This window comes from Chelonoidis abingdonii, chromosome 15, assembly GCF_003597395.2.
Source record: "Chelonoidis abingdonii isolate Lonesome George chromosome 15, CheloAbing_2.0, whole genome shotgun sequence".
Taxonomy (NCBI): Eukaryota; Metazoa; Chordata; order Testudines; family Testudinidae; genus Chelonoidis; species Chelonoidis abingdonii.
In genome coordinates, this window is record NC_133783.1 from 18,530,300 (window position 1) to 18,549,537 (window position 19,238).

Genomic DNA, 19,238 nt, shown 5'->3' on the forward strand with positions numbered 1-19,238 from the left:
TAAAGTTCTGTTAGCTTATTTGACTGCTGTTGCACATTGAGCGGATGTTTTCAGAGAACCATCCATGATGATTCTCAGTAACTTTAAAAGCTAAGCAAAACTAAAGCTAAGTAAACAATTTTCTACCTTACATTTTGAATGAATTAGCTTTCGCCATCTTTGTTCCCTTTTCATTTACACTATCTACAAACATTTGTGCAATTGAGATGAAGCAGCATGAATGTTTGCAGAAAGCAAATTTCAAAGTTACACATTTGAGTTTTCAGGAAACTGTAGATTTCCTCATGAGTATTTGTTCTGGAGCGGCTGTATTTTCATACAATCAGGAAACAGAAACAATAGTATATTACATATATGACCATTCAAAACTAACCAAACAGTGTGAGTACTGATTGCTTGCAGAAAATAGTTCACAATCAATCAATTTTAAAAAATTACTTTTTTTGATTACTTTTGAGTAAGTAAATGTTGGGAAATTGTGATCTGTTCACAGATATTCTACAAGCAGAAAGAGAGGCTAGATTCAATGGATAAATTATTCATGTAATGTGAATTATTCACTCAGCTCAAATAATTACTCTTTTCTTTTCGTCTGACCCTATCAGCAAGGACAGAGAAGCTATATATGAAGGAAGAAATCGTGTAGAATTCTGAGGAAGCCGTTTGCTAAGGATGTAGGTTTTGGAGCAAATAAACAATTGATTATTGTTTGTTTAGTCTGAGATAACTGAAAAGTCCCTTAGGAGCTGCTTGGAAAAAGTAAGCCAATCCCATGTAATCTGGCACAGCAGTGAGAATCATATGCCACTATTAGGCGGATTTTTCAGAGAAACTAAATAGATGCCGGTGTTTTATAACTAGTCAAGTTGGGACAAGAGAATGAGAGTGAAGTGTGTACATTTTACAGGAATCTGGATTAAGCTGAACAACTAGGGTCTGATTTTCATTTATAGCAAAACGCCTTTACACCACTTAGACAGTGTAAATGGAAACTTAAAGTGGGTGTAAATGTAATTTCTCCTGCTATGTAAACTTTCAAATCCAATATAATGCACAGTATTTAGTTTACTGAGATGTTGTGACAGTTTGGGGAATATGTCTATGTAAACTGACAATTTCTTTCTTGCTTTATGAATAGCATTTATGTTTGCATCGTTCAGTGTGGATTAGAAGTTCCATATTATGGCAGGAACAGACCATGTCTGTGAATCTGAAACAGCTCCATCAAAGGGACCACCATTTTTCAATGACTCCCCTATGAGAACAATGGGTTTGCTAAAAAGGGGTCAGGCTAAAGGAGGCTGGTTCTACCAGTTTGCCTCCAGAGGACTGAGACTTTAGCCATTTGACAAGAGCTTTGAAGCCGGTTAGCAAATCACTTGACAGAGGGGTGTGAAACCAGAGTCTGCTCTAATGTCTTGCTTTCTCACTGGCTGAACATTGCCAGGAAGCAGAAGAACTGCAGGAAGAAGAGAGATGGAAGGGCCTACCCACTTCACACACGAATTGGGCCTAAGAACTCACAGAAGAGGTGAGCATAGGCTCAAGAGGAGACCAAATAGGTGTTTGTTGGTTTTATATAGATCTGCATATCTCCTCTATTGTCTAAGAATAAAGTGTAAGAGTGTGTGTGTGTTCCTTACTTTATCTGCTACATGTCTCTGAAGAGTTAAACTATACATGGGGTGCGCATGAGAGTAGCTCGAGTATGTGCATAAGCTATAGGAGGAGCCTTGGGAGATCAGCACTGCTCTTGGGGCCTAAGCAGCTAGCGCCCAGGATACTCCATAGAAAGGAGGGTTGCCAGAAAAGGAGAGTGCACCCCAGGAGTGTACCTAAGAGGCCAGACTCAGAGACAGTGTCTGGAAGCTACTCAGATCCAGTGGGCTTGCAAGTATGTAGGATCCAAAGGTTGGGTCCAATACAGCAGGCTGACGACCATCCACAAGGGGGACTTAGCCAAGGCTGGAACAGATGTAAGTTGAACTCTTCTTGTCTTCAATACTATAGTTCTTGTGTGGGGTTTCTGGACTTTTTGATTTCTTATCAAGACTTATTCAGATTCTTATTGCATTTTTGTAACAATGAAACAACAAATAACAAACCTCACCAAACACTGGGGCATTAACAAATTATTAAGCCAACTACAGTGCCCCAATCTACCAAAAGAACATCCAGTCCTGGGTAACCAAGTAATACACAGAATTACTTTTTGATGACCAGCAAGCCAGGAATGAACAAAAAGTTGACTAAAAAGTCAGTATCATTATAACCATTTTCACAGAAGGACTGAATCTCCAATAGATATGATTCAAGACACGGCTCAGCTATGAAAGGAATAATTGTCAGGATGGTCCCTAGAGAGCCCATCTTGAAGAATTCAAGTTCCAAATAAAAAGCGCAGCAAGGCAAATGGCAAAAGGCAAAAAATGTCTTCTTCTGAAATCATAACCAATCTATTTATCTATAGTCAGGTACCGAAAGAAATCTATATAAGCTACTTACGCAGTCACAGGTTTGTTGTCCCACAGAACATTTCAGACAGGGCATATTTCTCAAATAGAAATCAGACTACTCATTAAACCTCAGAGGAAATTCCACATAAAAATACAACTACAGTCTGAAAGCATGCAAACATTCTTTCTTAGCGTCAGTCAAAAATCTGTAATTTGTCCAAGATTCCTCTAAGAGCTTTATTTCATTCTTTAAGAAAATAAGAATGACCATACTGGGTCAGAACAATGGCCCATGTAACCCAGTATCCTGTCTTCCAATAGCGACTGGTGCCAGATGCTTCAGAGGGAGTGAACAGAACAGGGTAATTTAATGAGTGATCCACTAGCTGTCTTCCAGTCCCAGCCTCAGCAATCAGAAGTTTAGGGACATCCGGAGCATGAGGTTGCATCCCTGACCATTGATGGACCTATCCTCCATGAGCTTATCTAACTCCTTTTCTAACCCAGTTATACTTTTGGCCTTCACATCCCCTGCCAATGAGGTTGACCATGCCATTGTGTGAACAAGTACTTTCTTATGTTTCATTGGTTGACCCCTGGTTCTTGTGCTATCTGAATGTAAATAACTCTTTCTTATTCACTTTCTCCACATCATTCATGAACATATAGACCTCCATCGCATCTCTCCTCAATCATCTCTTTTCCAAGCTGAACAGTCGCATTCTTTTTAATCTCTTCTCATATGGAAGCCCTAATCATTTTTGTTCCCCTACTCTATACTTTTTCCTATTCTAAATTTTTTTTTTTTAGATGAGATGACCAGAACTGCACTCAGTATTCACAGCGGTAGGTGTATTATAGATTTATGTAGTGGCATTATGATATTTTCTGTCTTATTATCTATCCCTTTCCTAATGTTTCCTATTAGCTTTTTTTGACTGCTGCTGCACATGATGAGTGGAAGTTTTCAGAAAACTGTCTCTTTCTTGAGTGGTAACAGCTAATTTAGACCCCATCATTTTGTATGTATAGTTGGGTTTATGTTTTTCAGTGTGCATTATTTTGCATTTATCAACACTGAATTTAATTTTGTTGCCCTGTCACCCAGTTTTGTAAGATCCCTTTGGGCTCTTTGCAGTCTACTTTAGACTTAACTATCTTGAGTAATTTTGCATCATCTGCAGACTTTCCACCTCCCTGTTTACCTTGTTTTCCAGATCATTTATTAATATGTTGAACAGCACTGGGCCCTTTACTGATCCTTGGGTGAACCTACTTTTGCTTCTGTCTACTGTGAAAACTAACCAATTATGCCCACCCTTTGTTTTCTGTCTTTTAACCAGTCACTGATCCGTGAGAGGACCTGCCTTCTTATCCCATGACACCTTACTTTGTTTAAAAGCTTTTGGTGTGGGACTCTGTCAAAGGCTTTCTGAAAGTCCAAATACACTATATCCATAGGATCATCCTTCTCCATGTTTGTTGACCCCCCTCAAAGAATTCTAATAGATTGGTGAGGCACGATTTCCCTTAACAAAAGCCATGTTGACTCTTCTCCAACATCTCGTGTTCACCTATGTGTCTGATCATCTTTTTCTTTACTATAGTTTCAACCAATTTGCCTAGGTACTGGAATTAGGCTTCCAGGCTTGTAATTGCCAGAATCACCTCTGGAGCTATTTTTTTTTTAAAAATCAGCGTCACAATAGCTATTCACCAGATACAGAGGCTGATTTAAACAATAGGTTACATACCACAGCAGTAGTTCTGCAATTTCATATTTGAGTTCCTTCAGAACTCTTGGGTGAATATCATCTGGTCCTGGTGACTTACTACTGTTTAATTTATCAGTTTGTTCCAAAACCTCCTTCACTGACACCTCAATCTGAAAATTCCTTAGATTTGTCACCTAAAAAGAATGGCTCAGGTGTGGGAATCTGTGACATTCCCAGAAATGAGAATGTGAGGGAATTTAAGAAACATGGAATATTGTTGTTTGAGACAACTAACCAGTAAAAACAGCACAATTATATTCCTTAAGCTTCTACACATCGAGAAGGCCTATAAACACTTTTTAAAATAATTAAAAAACAAAACCAGAAAACAAGCTTGGATATGATCCACACAGTCCATGCCGGCTGAGTCATCATGGGGTAAAAACCACCATATCTACAGAAGGAGAGCCCAGAACTACCTAGTGTCTAAAAGAAAAAGCATATACCACTAATTTGGTTTTGACTTTTTCTGGTAAATTCCCCAACACATGAAACATGGGCAATATCTATGTATTAATTTTGTGCATCAAATTTTCTCCTGAACTATCTCAAAGCACATCTAGTCTATTTCACTTTCATCATGGCATTTTCTTTCTGGAGGGATCTTCTGAAGTTCTAGTCAGTGAGTCAATATGTTGAGAAAGTTGAGGAGCAGCGATGCTGGCAACTCCCTTCACAAACCTGCACCTTCTCTTACCCCCTCCAGACCATGTACGTTATTTATTCAAAATGCCCAATTTCCATCAAAAGCTTCCTTGAGTAGGCTCTGAGTTGTTTTTTGCTATGTGATTACTTCAGGGGAGCTACACCAGCTGAGAATATGGCCCACTGTTCTTGTATAAACAAGTATAACAAGCAGATCATCCAGCTGTGGCACACAATCATTTCAAAAGAAGCTAGGAATTTGATATTCTTGTTAAGATTTTATCTGAAAAAATGGTAATGAAATTTAGTAAAATACATTTGTATTCTGCTTATGCACTGTATGCTCGTGGCTTGTAGGAAAGGTAATAACTGCTATTGACAAGATCTGATTCTGCATAATTTTTTGCCATGATGATTTTCAAACTACGGTACACACACCCAAGCAAAAAATATTCTAGGAATGTAATCCCCCTTTTTACTGAATTAATCATTTTATATATACACTCATTATTTGATATATTACTGTCAACTATCATAGGAAGATTTCTGCTGACTCTTGCACTCAGCTGATCTCTATGTCTGCTATGGTTCATACTAATGCTTGAAGATACACTCCTTATTAAGGCACTCAGTGGTAACTTTTTTGCAGATACACTGGAGGAAAGGCAGGATGGTCCCATGATTAGAGTGCTAGCATAGGACTCAGGACACCCAGGTTCAGTTCCTTGCTCTGCCATAAATTTCCTGTGTGATCTTAGGCAAGTCATTTAATCTCTCTATGCCTCAGTTTCCTATCTGTAAAATGGAACTTCCCTACCTCACAGGGGTATTCTGAGATTAAAGAATAAATTAGCCAGACACTATGGTGATGGGGGCCATATAAAGACTGTAGATTCTCCCAGCTCCATTGTAAATTACCTATTAGAGGCCACAAATTGTTAATGTTCAATAAATATTTCTGTTCCATATTTGGGAGGGGAGAATGGATGATGTTATATCATAGGACAACACTCATTCCATTCCACTAGTATCTCAGGAGAATGTTAAACAGGAGCTTCTGAAGTTAGACATTTTAAAATCAGCAAGCCCGGATAACTTGCATCCAAGAATTTTAGAATAGCTGGCTGAGGAACTCACTGGACTGCTAATGTTGATTTTCAATAAGCCTTGGAACACAAGGGAAGTTCCAGAAGACTGGAAGAAAGTTCATGTTGTGCCAATATTTTAAAAGAATAAAGATGACGACCTGGGTAATTACAGGCCTCCCAATCTGACATCAATACTCAGCAAGATAATGGAGCTGATAAGGGTTTCAATTAATAAAGAATTAAAGAAGTAATATAATTAATACCAATCAACATGGGCTAATGGAAAATAGATACTGTCATACTAACTTTTTTCATGAGATTGTAAATTGGGTTTATAAAGGTAAAAGTGTTGATGCAGTATACTTAAATTTCTGACAGGCATTTGACTTGGTACCCGCATGACATTTTGATTAAAAAACTTGCAAGCTATAAAATTAACATAGCACATACTAAATGGATTAAAAGCTGGCTAACTAATAGGTCTCAAAATGTAACTGTAAATAGGGATTCATCATTAAATGAGTGTGTTTCTAATGGTATCCTGCAGGAACCAGTAATTGGCCCTACATCATTTGACATTTTTATCAATGTCCTGGAAATCACCAGACGACACAAAGATCAGGGGAACGATACATAAAAAAAGAGGACAGAGCAACCTGGTACAGGGTGACCTGGATCACCTGGTAAGCGGGTGCAAGCAAACAATATGCACTTTAATACATCAATGTATTGTGTTCCTATATGTACACATGAATATAGGTCATACTTACACAATAGGGATGCTGTCCTGGGAAGTAATGACTCTGAAAAAGATTTGGGGGTCGTGATATAATCAGCCGAGCATAAGCTCCCAGTCTGACACTGAGACCAAAAGGCTAATGTCATCCTTGAGTGCATAAACAGAGGAATCTCAAGTAGGAGCAGAGAGGTTATTTTATCTCTGTATTTGGAACCAGTGCAACTGCTGCTGAAATACTGTGTCCAGTTCTGGTGCCCACTATTCAAGAAGGATATTGATAAATGGGAGAGAGTTCAGAGAACAGCATGAGAATGATTAAAGGATCAGAATACGTGCTTTATAGAGACTGAACTCTAGGAGCTCAATCTATTTATCTTAACAAAGAGAAGATTAAGAGTCTATAAATCACAGCCTATACATACCTACATGGAGAACAAACACTTAATAATGAGCTCCTCAGTCTAGCAGAGAAAGGTATAACATGCTCCAATGGTTGGAAGATGAATCTAGACAAATTCAGACTGGAAGTAAGACATAGAAGTCTTATTTCCAGTGAAGTAAGTGAAAGTAATTAACCACTGGAATAACTTACCAAGCAAGGTGGTGGATTCTTCATCACTGACAATTTTTAAATCACAATTGGATGTTTTTCTAAAAAATAAGCTCTAGGAATTATTTTGGGGAAATTTTTTAGCCCGTGTTATGCAGAAGGTCAGACTAGATGACCACAATGATTCTTTCTGGCCTTGGACTCCATAAAACTCAACCTTTGACTCCTAAGATGGATGTTACAGTGAAGACTACTCACAAAGCTCTGAATGAGCAACAGAATTTCTTCATAAATCATATATCTGAATTGAGTTCAGCTTTATAAACATGAACTTTAAAGGCCTCATTTATTACGGAAACCTAATTTTCATGATATTCTTTCAAAACCATAATCAGTTATCTATTGAGTTAACTGACAACTGGCAATAGTGTTCTACCTTAACACTGAGCAGTACGAACTGAGGAGGCTCTTTAAAGTACTGTAACATCTTCCAGTTTTGTCTGATCTCTAAAGAAAAGGCTAGGAAATCACACAGGTTTGTCTTGTGTGCTTCTCAATAACTCTGAGCCTTTGGGCCACCAGCTTCAATGGGATTGCCTGGGCTGCATATCAGGACAGTATCGGGCCTTAAATAGTTAGTTACATTGACTTTTAGCCAGGAACCAACTTTTCGTGGGAGTTTTAATCCTTAGCGGACACTGCAGGTCATTAACTAGCTTAACTGCCATTGTGTCCTTCATTCAAAAAAGTATAAAAATCACATCTCCTTTATGTTCCCTGTTAAGCTAACCTATGTCACCTATAAGACAAAACCATCCCTTAATTGTCCTTATGAAGCTTCCTCCGCCCAAACGTTCTAAATCAGCCCTTGCTACCTCCCTCTTTAGTACTCTGGCTAGGCAAGGTGGCACTGACAAAAGCTACTAAAAAATCCCTGACCAACCATACGAGAAAAACAAAATTACTATATTGTCAGCTCTGCATAACCATCTCCACTTCTTGTAAGTCTTACTTCAACTATCTGCAGACCAGTTAGCTGCCAACAGCTGTTTGTTCCACTGCCACTTCTCAAATCCTCACCCTAAATCTGCCTTTGCTGCTAGAGACAAGGCAGCCAATATGCCAAAGCTATCCTCAGCTCAGTATTAACATTCACTGCTGCATTGTCAAATTTGTAAATTAAAGGGACAATGTCTGGTTACAAATCAGAAATTCTTCTTTTAAAAAAAAATTCCCTTACACAGCCTTGCCGCAAAAACATTAGTTATTCTCCTTCAGCCACAGTCAATGTGATGCTTTCTCTGCACCACTTCTCCTTATGACCTCTTTGCCCATGGCACTCCTTGTGGTTTCCACTTCTCTCAATTCTAAGGCCTGGTCTATGCTTGAAAATTAAGTCAGCTTGAATACGTTGTTCAGGGAGTGAAAAATCCACACCCAGAAGCAGTGTAGTTAACTCAACCTAATCCCAGGGTAGGCAGCAGTATGTCAAGACTGAAGGGCTACAATGGGGCAGCTGTGTAGACATACCCTAAGTGCTGCTTGCATCTAGGACTGAGTAAGACAATCTAGGTGAATTCCTAAATTCTAACCACTTCCCACCCAGGCTTCTTAGAGTCCCAGATGTTCGCTCTCTTAAAAGAAAGCTTACTGAACCCATCTTACTCAGCATTAGAGTCTGAAACCTTGTCTAGGGAGAAGCATTTTACAGGCTGAAAATTGTATATCTGAGATGAAAAAGTCTGTTCTGAGCCTCCTGCTGTCAGCTCCCAATCCAGCCAGAGACATTTATGATGTGAGCAGTATGGGACCCCAGCAAACCTACCATCATCTTCTTTAACAGACATACAAAGAACTTTCATATTCCTAAAGTTAAACCTTTCCTTCTAAAGCAGCGTGGGAACTGATTTTAAGACTCACTTGGGCACTCAGACTGCCAGCGTCACAAACATAACTTTTCAGTCCAAGTTCCAGACGCATGCATGTAATTTTGCTTCAAACACAACACAGTATGTTCATGGTAAGAAACACATTTGAAAATTTCAGACAGTTGTTATTTATTGAGTCTGTCAATAATCATTCAGATCTCTGCCTGCATTCTCACATTCTATTTAATTACACACTTCTTCCCTTTATTACTGCCTTTCTCCTCTCTCCATTCTCTTCCTTCTGTTCTTTTAAAGATTTTTGCTTTTATTTTGTGATTTAAATTATTAATAAACTTTGGGGGCACAGTGATCACCAAAATAATACTGGAGTAACTCCCCTGATTTCAGTGAGTTATTCTGGGTTTACACCGGTGTATCTGACAACAGCCTTTGACATTTAATATTGAAATAAAAGAGAAAATTATTTTATAATAAGCATCCAGTTGCAATACAGCTTGCCTTATTCTCTGTGAGCCCAACCCAAAATCCAGTGAAGTCAATGGAAAGACTCGCATTGACTTCAATGGGTACTGATTTAGGTGCTAAATTTGTTAATGAAATTGTTCATTTCATTAACTGATACTATTCACAGTCTACATTTTAATGTTAAACTTTGTGACTGTATTGCATTCACTATTAACTATGTAAGCACTCTATCGTTTGTGATTACATGTTTTTCAGTTATGCAACATGTAAAAATACTGGTTTGAGTTTAATACAATCCAAAGAATCAAATTTAAATATGAAACCTTTTAGAAAACCGAGACCCACCTCTAAATGCAAAGAACAAACATTTGCATTACCTATTTATATTAAAATATGCAGAAATTTCCTAAGTACTCAGCCAACTTATAAATTTTTATAACTTCTTCAAATTGTTAACATTTTTTAACACACAGCATTATTTCAGCTCTGTGAAGAGCTCAATAACAATCTTTCTGGTCTGGAAAAAAGGAAAGAACATTAAAATAAAGAATGCAGAATAAATAAAAACAAAACAGTACTAGCTGTACATCCACACATACAAAGACAACTTTCATAGTGAGCTCTAAGCAATTATAATAACACGATGTGCTGCATGTTGATTTCACCAGTGAAAAGAATTTCTCTAGTTATTGAAGACTTTCCTGGCAGAGTTTCAGAAAAAAATTCTGACATTCTCCAAACTGACTTCTGTGCAATGCAAGTCATGCACATTTTAAACACTGATGAATAATGCTTCCATTCTTCTATGAACTGTTAACAGCTGTAGAAACTATTATAGCCTGCTTAAAAACATGTCTCTGTAGTCAATAGTCTCCAGACACTTAGCAATACTAAAGCTATTCCTGTGGCTAAACTAGAATTGAAATGTGAATACAAAGTTTGATTTATGTTGGAAATGAAACAACAAACATCTGATCTTCCTTTTTTTAATAGCTATTCATACAAACATGAGCATCAGCTGCATAACTAGAAAGTGATGTACCAAATTTGCTGAAATTAGAAAAAAGGGAGACCACCCACAGTTACTTTCAAGAAGAAAAGATTTGTCAGGAATTAAAGGTCTCTGGAGATGATGGCTGGTACTGTCATGACTGCCTAGTATTCCACTCAGCCCATGGCGAGCATGCATCTCTGTAATGTGAGGTTGGCCAAATCAAATTTTCCAGTTGTATGAAGAATAGAAAAGTGATCATCAGTTTCACACCATAGCATGGAGCTGTTGATTTCTAACTGATCACAGAGTCAATGAATAAATTAGTTCAGACTCATCCAAGGGGAATGTGTGAATCTTGTGCAGTGTTCCTGTTTCCCCTCCATCCACCTCCCCCAAAGCAAAAGTGGGAGCAAAAGGGATGCTTGGGCTTTCTCTGACATTCTTGGATAATGACTTGGAAAAGGTAGGATGAGACCTGGATGGGGCAGGCAGAGGAAGTAAGACGTCTGAAGTTTCTAACACATTCTATCAATTCCCATACTTCATTAAACTAGTACAGAAACTGCATGCACAGAGTCCAGGCTCGATTCCTCACTCGGGTAAACTCCCACTGAAGTTCTTTCCTTTCTTCCTGTGTCCATGGCTGACTTCTGAAACTCAAGAAATTAAAATCATCATCATCATCATCTTGAATTTCTGAAAGATCTGGGGAAAAAATAATTAGATCTTTACCTGAGTAGTAACATAGCTAACAAATCACAGCTGCCCCGCTTCCTAAAGCAAAAATGCACACAACCCAAAAAACAGTTGGGGCCTCAAGTAATGAGCACCTGAAGCTCCTGGTGACTTTATTGTGGGTGCTTAGCAGTTCTGTTTAGAATGGAAGCTCTTCTGAGAAAGAACTTTTACTCTGTGTTTGTGCAGTGCCTACACGATGGGGTCCTGATCTCAACTGGGGCCTCCAGGTGCCACTGTAATGTAAACAAACATTAACAATGATGAGGCAAATCAGTCCCTTAGAACTGGTTTGGTGAGCCAAACAGAGAGCCCACTCCTGCAGTTGTGCTCACTCAGACAAAATGCCTAGCACATTATGAGACTAGTAACTGCTAAGTCCAAATCCCTCTGAGGCAGTTGGTCCAGCCAGCCATCTCTCCTATCACAAATGGAGTAGCTGTATTTAGCAGAGAGATCTGTCTTATGTCCTAATTCAGGAAAGAAGTTAATCACGTGCTTAAATCTAACCCTAATTGGGAATCTCTTAAGTACATGCTCAGTTGTTTTCCTGACTAGCGATGCTTTCCTGAATCCAGGCCACAGTGAGTCCCTGTGTTGGAACATCACTTGAGTATTTTAGTTTAAATGTTTTTATCAGCTAATGATTCTTTCAGGGTTGAAAGACTGATCCTCAAAATGCTCCCAATTATATTGGAAAGTGGCTTCTTCCTACACACTTTTTATTCCTCAGCAGCTAATTCTAATTAATTTCTGGAGCTGTGAATCTCTTTTTAACCAGTAGCTGTTTGAGTGATTGTAAGGCCATGTTCTAATTTCTGTCTGATTTTGGGAGGCCGCCATGGCTAGGAGAAGGAAAGGAGTTGTTGTTACTGCTGCTGCCAGTTCTAGGTTTGGTTTTGTAAATTAATTGTTTTAAAGCATCGTGCTGGAGTTTTCTAAGCTGGTGCTATTTGATTAATGAATTTCCAGTGTGTCTCTTTTTCCCCATATGTGCAAGGCGTTCCTCAAATTTCTCCGGCAGAGCTGCAAGCAGCTGAGTAATCTGTTTGTCTGCCTTCAGGACTGCTTAAATGTTGTCAAGCAGAGCTCTCTATACACATTCCTACTGCTTGGCTGGGGAAAAAGCTGTGATCTCGTCCCACCCATAGCAAACTCTGGGCAGGTCCACTGGGAGCCATCAAAATTAACCTTATACTGCCATTGGTGAAAGGTTAGGATGGGGATAAACTCTATCAGAAGGACTGAATATTTATTGTGTGCACCAGCTGACTTCAGGGAAAATCTTGCTCCCTTGATTGCCTCCCATTAAAACTGTGCAGGACTGGCAGCTGTCCAGCGTCGTGAGCTCTGGCTAACACTAACATTGCCAACAATTGCTCTCATGTGATCAGTTAGCTCCCTCAGAACACTGATGACCCATGGATCTGGTGGAACTTCAGGACCCTGAGACAAGGCAACTATTTAATATATGGGTCCAACTGGAGCACAGACATATCGTAGCTCCTATTCTTTATAGCATCAAATTCAACCTCTTACAGAGCTCACTGTGTCAATGGAAAAAGTTCCACTAACTTCAGTAGACATTGGAACAGTCATCTACGAGACTACACATCAGGGATTGGCAACCTTTGGCACGTGGCCCACCAGGGTAAGCACCCTAGTGGGCTGGACCAATTTATTTACCTGCTGCGTTCACAGGTTCAGCTGATCGCGGCTCCCACTGGCTGCGGTTCACCGTCCCAGGCCAATGGGGGCTGTGGGAAGCGGCAGCCAGCATATCCGTCAGCCCATGCCACTTCCCACCATCCCCATGGGCCCAGAGCGGCAAACTGTAGCCAATGGGACCCGCAATCGGCAGACCCTGCGGACGCGGCAGGTAAACAAACCAGCCCGGCCCGCCAGGGGGCTTACCCTGGTGGGCCACGTGCCAAAGGTTGCCGATCCCAGCCATATATAATTCTGCTCTTACCTACATCTTTGCTTTCATTTCCCCCTACTCACACTCCAGCTCCCTGTGCTCTTCCCTTCTACCAGCTGCTCCTTTTGTCTCTGTTTCCCATCATCAGCTATGTGCCATATATATATCATGCTGCTCTCGATGCCCAGTACACTATTCCTGGGGCTGATTCAGATCTCACATCACTGTAAATCTGGGATAATATCTCTGTCAGTGAAGCTATATGGATGTAAAACTGAATCAGGTCCTGCTCTTATTGACCAAGCATCCTTTCTCTTCTCCTCTCATCTCTTCGGGCAGCCTCTCCTTGCCTTTTGCTCATAATTAGTAACCACCAGGTTCCCAACTCCTTAGCCATTACTGGATATTTTATCGTGTGTTTGTTATTCTTGACTTATCTAGACTGTAAATTTTTCAGAGTATGGGGCTTTTATGTGTTTGTAAATGCTGTAATAAACTACTGTGCTATGTAAACTACTGGTGGTAATAACAGAAAGAGATGATGAGATGGAGATTAAAGCACTGACAGCAGGAAAAAGGGGGGGCATTAAATAGCAGATTTCTCCCCCAGGATTGTAGGAGTTGAGGCAGATAGAGAGCGAGAGTGAGTGTTTTTTGGAGGTGTGGGGGGGTGACACACTGGTTCTTGCAGCTTTAATGGACACCTGAAAATAGTGTAGATATTCAGAAACCATAACTACCTGCACATTAGAGAACCTTAGAGTTGGATTAACGTACAGAAAAGGCAAAGGAAAACAAAAAACAAAACAAAAACCAGCAAGCTTACTAGCAGCTTGGTCTGGGGGTTATTTAGTCAATTTCAGTTATGCTTCTGAGTACAGCACAAATATAATGCAATGTTGCTATTAAAATTCTCAGAGCATTTACAAGTGAAAAAGAAACAATCAACTCAACACATTTCCACAGTCACTCATTTGCAACTGGGATGTGGGGTACCAAATAACCCTACAGTAATTACAAAATAAAGGCAGTCAGTTCCAAACAATAAACTCTCACAGGCGTTTGTTCCCTCAACACCTACCTGATTTGAAGCTTGAATGCATGTACAGAATCTGAGCTGTAGTGTATCAGGTTAAACTAAGTGAGAAAAGAGATCAGTTTGTAGACTTGCAAAGTTTACAATGGGAGGCTGACCTTGGACCAAAGGAATTTTTAGCAGGTAAGGGACTGAACGTAAAACTTATGCTTAAAATGGGACTATCAAGAAGAGCAAGAGGGGTCCTATGTAAAATAAATAATATGGGTCATATAATCAATGCTGTATCATAATTCATACACACAAGGGGCACTGACATGGGCAATATTCATTCAGTCATTTCCTAATTGGAGAGTGTTTGACTATGCAACCTTTTAACCCTTAACTTTGTATTTCCTAATTTTTCATTGTTTAATTTATAGATGAGAGAAACCTTAACTAATGTTAAATTAAACTTGTTTGTGGCTTTCCTTAGTTTTTAAAAGAAATAAAATCTTTTTATATAATAAAGCACTTATACATTTGTTGTCTTCAATGTGTAATTTGTTGCCATTGTTATTTTTGTAAAGTTTCATATTTCACCACTCAGTGCCATGTTGACCAATATATTGAAAGCAATGAAACTAAATTCAGACAAAATATGTTGTTTAAAAATGTAACATCTGTTTTACCGCAACTTCTAAATGACATGTTGTTTTAACTCTGTGACAGAAAGTGGAGTAGGGACTCACAACTATGATACCCACCTTTAAAAAAGTGGGTATTTAGGAAGCTAGAGCCCCCAATTTGTAAGAAGCAGATAAGCTATATCCATGAAAAGGAGCTGGAATTTTGTATCTTATTTTTCCTGTAACTCTTCTGAGGAAAGTAACACACAATGACCCTTTTTATGGCGTTACTTACCCAGTACAAACCCAGAGCAGCCCAGCAGGTAATAAGCCAAACTCAGCCTGCTTTCCTTATAGTCCCTCCTGGGACCCTTTTTTGTAATCATGTTCTGGGCAGTCAGAGGTAAATCAGTTATCAAAGGCAGTCATTGCCAGGGCAACCAGGGCAATAGTGACTCTCCCCCAGTATACAAACAAAGTGATGGGAGTGAGTGCAGAGTGGCTGATTATCTCTGACATCACAGTAATACTGCTCAGGCAATAGCAGTGGGCAACAAATGTGCACTTTGTAGAAAAATCAGGCTTTTTCAGTGTTCCAGATTTCCCAAATGTCCTAAAAAACCAACACCACAAAATACACAGCGGAGCTCATTCATTACATGTATTAATTAGTGATTGAAATTTAGTTCAAATTCCCCATTGCATATTTACAAAAATGGGCTCTAAAAAAAAGGTGCAACACTGAGTTACAGACCCAGTTAAAAAAAATTGGATGCAATCTTAACTATGGTCTTGCTATACGAGACCATAATGTATCTGTGTAGGTATACATACTGCATTTATCACTGTATTAAAGAGTTATGCATATGCACATAAGGTTCATAACACTACCAACACTTCCCGGTCTGACTAGCAATCTTATATTATTACAGTCCTCTGTCTTCCATGAGCAGACCCTGCTATTTGTGACAAACTATCCAATAATTCTGGGAGCAATAATCTCTGAAAGCTTATATTGACAATGTTACACACTGTACATCACTCTCAGGGAACAGTTATTATAAGAAACCTAATTCTAAAATATCTACTTTCCAATGATCAATCTATTAACTAATAATATTTCACATTTTACTGTAAGCCTTAAAAAGAAAATATTAGTTACTAAAATCAAGATACACACATTATAGTTTAAAAACACTCCACATATCAGAGTTAAGGGTTGTTGTGTTTGATGAAATGTGTGTTTCTTTATGGTTGATAACAGTAGTGGCCTGGTTCCACAGCTGAGGAAGCAGATGGGCAAACTTCGTTCTAAGCCTCCTTTGTAGCTCCTTGACCCTGGAGCTGGCTAAAGGCTGATGACAGTGGAAAGAAACCTTGGGTTTTCTCTTGGGCCTGGTCTACAATGGGGGGTAGGGGGGTAGATCAATCTAAGTTACACAACTTCAGCTACATGAATAACATAGCTGAAGTCGACATACTTAGATCGACTTACCGTGGTGTCTTCACCACAGTGAGTCGACTGCTGCCACTCCCCCGTCAACTCCGCCTGTGCCTCTCGTGGCGGTGGAGTACAGGAGTCGACAAGAGAGCACTCGGGGATCGATTTATCGTGTCTAGAATAGACGTGATAAAAATCTGTCTGGAGATTGGCCCTGCTTTGAGCAGGGGGTTGGACTAGATGACCTCCTGAGGTTCCTTCCAACCCTAATCTTCTATGGGGGGAGGGATAGCTCAGTGGTTTGAGCATTGGCCTGCTAAACCCAGGGTTGTGAGTTCAATCCTTGAGGGGGCCATTTGGGGATTGGTCCTGCTTTGAGCAGGGGGTTGGATTAGATGATCTCTCGAGCTCCCTTCCAACCCTAATAATCTATGACCTCTGCTGGATCAATTGTTGCCAGCTGGTCCAGTGGGTAGTGTAGACATATCCTAAGTTACACCCTGCTGCCCACAAGAGATCAGTCCAGCTCTGGTCATCACCAGGGCATAAAGGTGCCCTGGCCACACAATACCCTCTCACCCCAAAAATGCCCTTTGTACTGGATTTCAATGACTCATTACACCAGCTCTATGCCACCTGAGGACTTCCCTTTACAGCATGGAAATCCTCCAGGAGCCAGTTAATCCAACTTTCTGGCTGCTGTGCGCTATTGGAATGCACATGCAGCTGGAGGAGAATTGAGCTCTGAATATTTATGTTCATGTTTATTATGTGGATAGTGTAAGATGTAGGTTGTCCTTAACTATTCACTTGCCTGCTTACTCAGTACTTGGGTTTAGTAAATTGTGTGACAGATGATCATATTGTTGTCTCTTAGCAATGTTAATGGGTTTCTGAAATAATAATTTTGGGTTTTAGTATTTGTACTAAGCCCTCTACAGAACTTAGTACCAAAGAAGTGATTCATGAACAGCAAAGAGGTGATTCATCCCAGTCTTCCTCCCTCCATCCCAGTTATGAAGCGATATCATCAGTTTGTATTTCCATAAGAACAGCAGAGGAAAACCCTTGTTTCACTGAACAGTATAATTTTGTACGCCACTTCCATCTCCAAATGAAAGTATTAGATTTACAGGAGGTCATTACAAGCTAAAGGGGAAAATTTTCAGCACTACAGGTAGTACATTGGATCTGCAGCATTCATGGACATGCCAGCTAGGAGAGTATAAAGACATTCTCATGTACTAATAAGCAGTGGTAGAGAAATCTCAAACATTACAGCATTGATTTAGGGATAAAACCCAAAGTCTGAATACTTACTACAACACCCAATCAGATTCTCCCTCCCTCACCCAATCCGTCCGTCTAGCCCAATATGATCCACAATTGCTTCTTCTCTTTCCCTCCAAATCAGGGGTCATGGGACGCAATTTAAAGTGGTGGGACTGTGGTGTGATGCACGGGATGCCTGGTCCTGCCCAAAGGTGGAGGGGTTGGAGAGTGAGCTAGCACTGCACTTATCCCACAGCAGTTCCTGTCCCTTAGGGCTGCCTGCTCCCTGCTCCGGCCCATTGGCTCTCACCGCAGCATGCAGGCAGGGCCGTTCCCTCATGACATTCTGCTCTCTTTCTGGCCCTGGTGCCACTGGATTGCTTGCCCTGACTTGGGCTGTGACAGGTCAAAAAGTGGTTGGGCCATGTCCTGGGTGACCCCTTCTTGCCCCGGCTCTGCAGCCTACTCTCCCAACTACAATCAGTAGATCATCCCACCATCCTAAGATCAGCAGAATCTATTGCTCAGCAACATCCATTGCTCAGTGTTGCCCGACTAACATACACCATTTTCCTAGGTTAGCCCTCTCATCTCCCTGATCCACAATAGTGTCCCCTCAGCCCAAAACAGGTCCTCAATCTTCCCAGAAATTGTTGATCACCAGGTTCTCAGCGGAATCTGGCAACCTCAGCTACACTCACAGCTGTTACTGTATTCACACTGTTTATGCTCCAGGGCTTCCCCAAGGCAGAAGTGCACAGGATGCCTTGCATCCCACTGACATGGGAAATCCTCACAGCACTTGAAATTTGAAAACGGCATTTAATTTAATATCAGAAATTAAATTAACCAAATGCTAAGTGTGTGTGTGAGAGACAGACAAAGAGAGAGAAGACTATTAGGTTTCCATGAACACATTTACTGCTTTCTTCGAGGTTGACATTTTGGGTAACAGTTCTTATCAGTTTTAAAAGCCGTATGTAGGGCTAGGCACCACACTGCTTCTGCAGTCATTCTGGATGATGTCAGCCTGCCATCACCCAGGAGCCCTAAGTATACTGCAGTTTGCCATGCCTTGTAATTAATTATCTGTCCTCTGCAGAGCAGTCAGCAATATATGTACTGCTGAATACAATATATGTACAGCAGCCAAGCACCCCTCACCCCCCCACCGCACCTCCTCCCCCTCCCCTTAGTGCACCATGTCTCTGTTCCTCCGCCTACCTCCCAGCGCTTCCCGCCACCAAACAGCTGTTTGGCAGCACTTAGGACTTTCCAGGAGGGAGGTGAGAGGAGTGGGGAGGTGTGCACTCAGGGGAGGAAGTGGAGAACAGGCGGGGCAGGGGCAGGGACTTGGGAGAAGGGTGCGGAATGGAGGCGGGGCGAGGGCAGTGCAGGGGCGGGGGTGCACCCACCAGGAACAGTGGAAGTCGGCACCTATGGAAACAGAGGCTGATGGATCTGCTGCTACACAAATCCAGTAGCCACTGTCCCAAAACTCTTGAAGCACAAGAGCAGGTGCTGTAAAGGTGGGTTTAATCTACCTCTTTTCCCACTGCTCCTGAGATGAGCTAAGATCTGGCCCATTTAGTGAAACTATTAATTTTATATTTGGCATCTAGAT

The 19,238-nt window shown here is 40.6% G+C and overlaps 1 long non-coding RNA gene across 1 annotated transcript in view; it reads right to left on the reverse strand.

The window, feature by feature from the left end:
* Nucleotides 1-9,231: 9,231 nt before the first annotated feature.
* Nucleotides 9,232-19,238, reverse strand: part of LOC116822446 (uncharacterized) — a 28,204-nt gene continuing 18,197 nt past the window's right edge. Inside the window, exon 3 of the long non-coding RNA XR_004373155.2 lies at nucleotides 9,232-11,297. This is a non-coding gene — a long non-coding RNA (uncharacterized LOC116822446). The remainder of the gene's footprint in view (nucleotides 11,298-19,238) is intronic.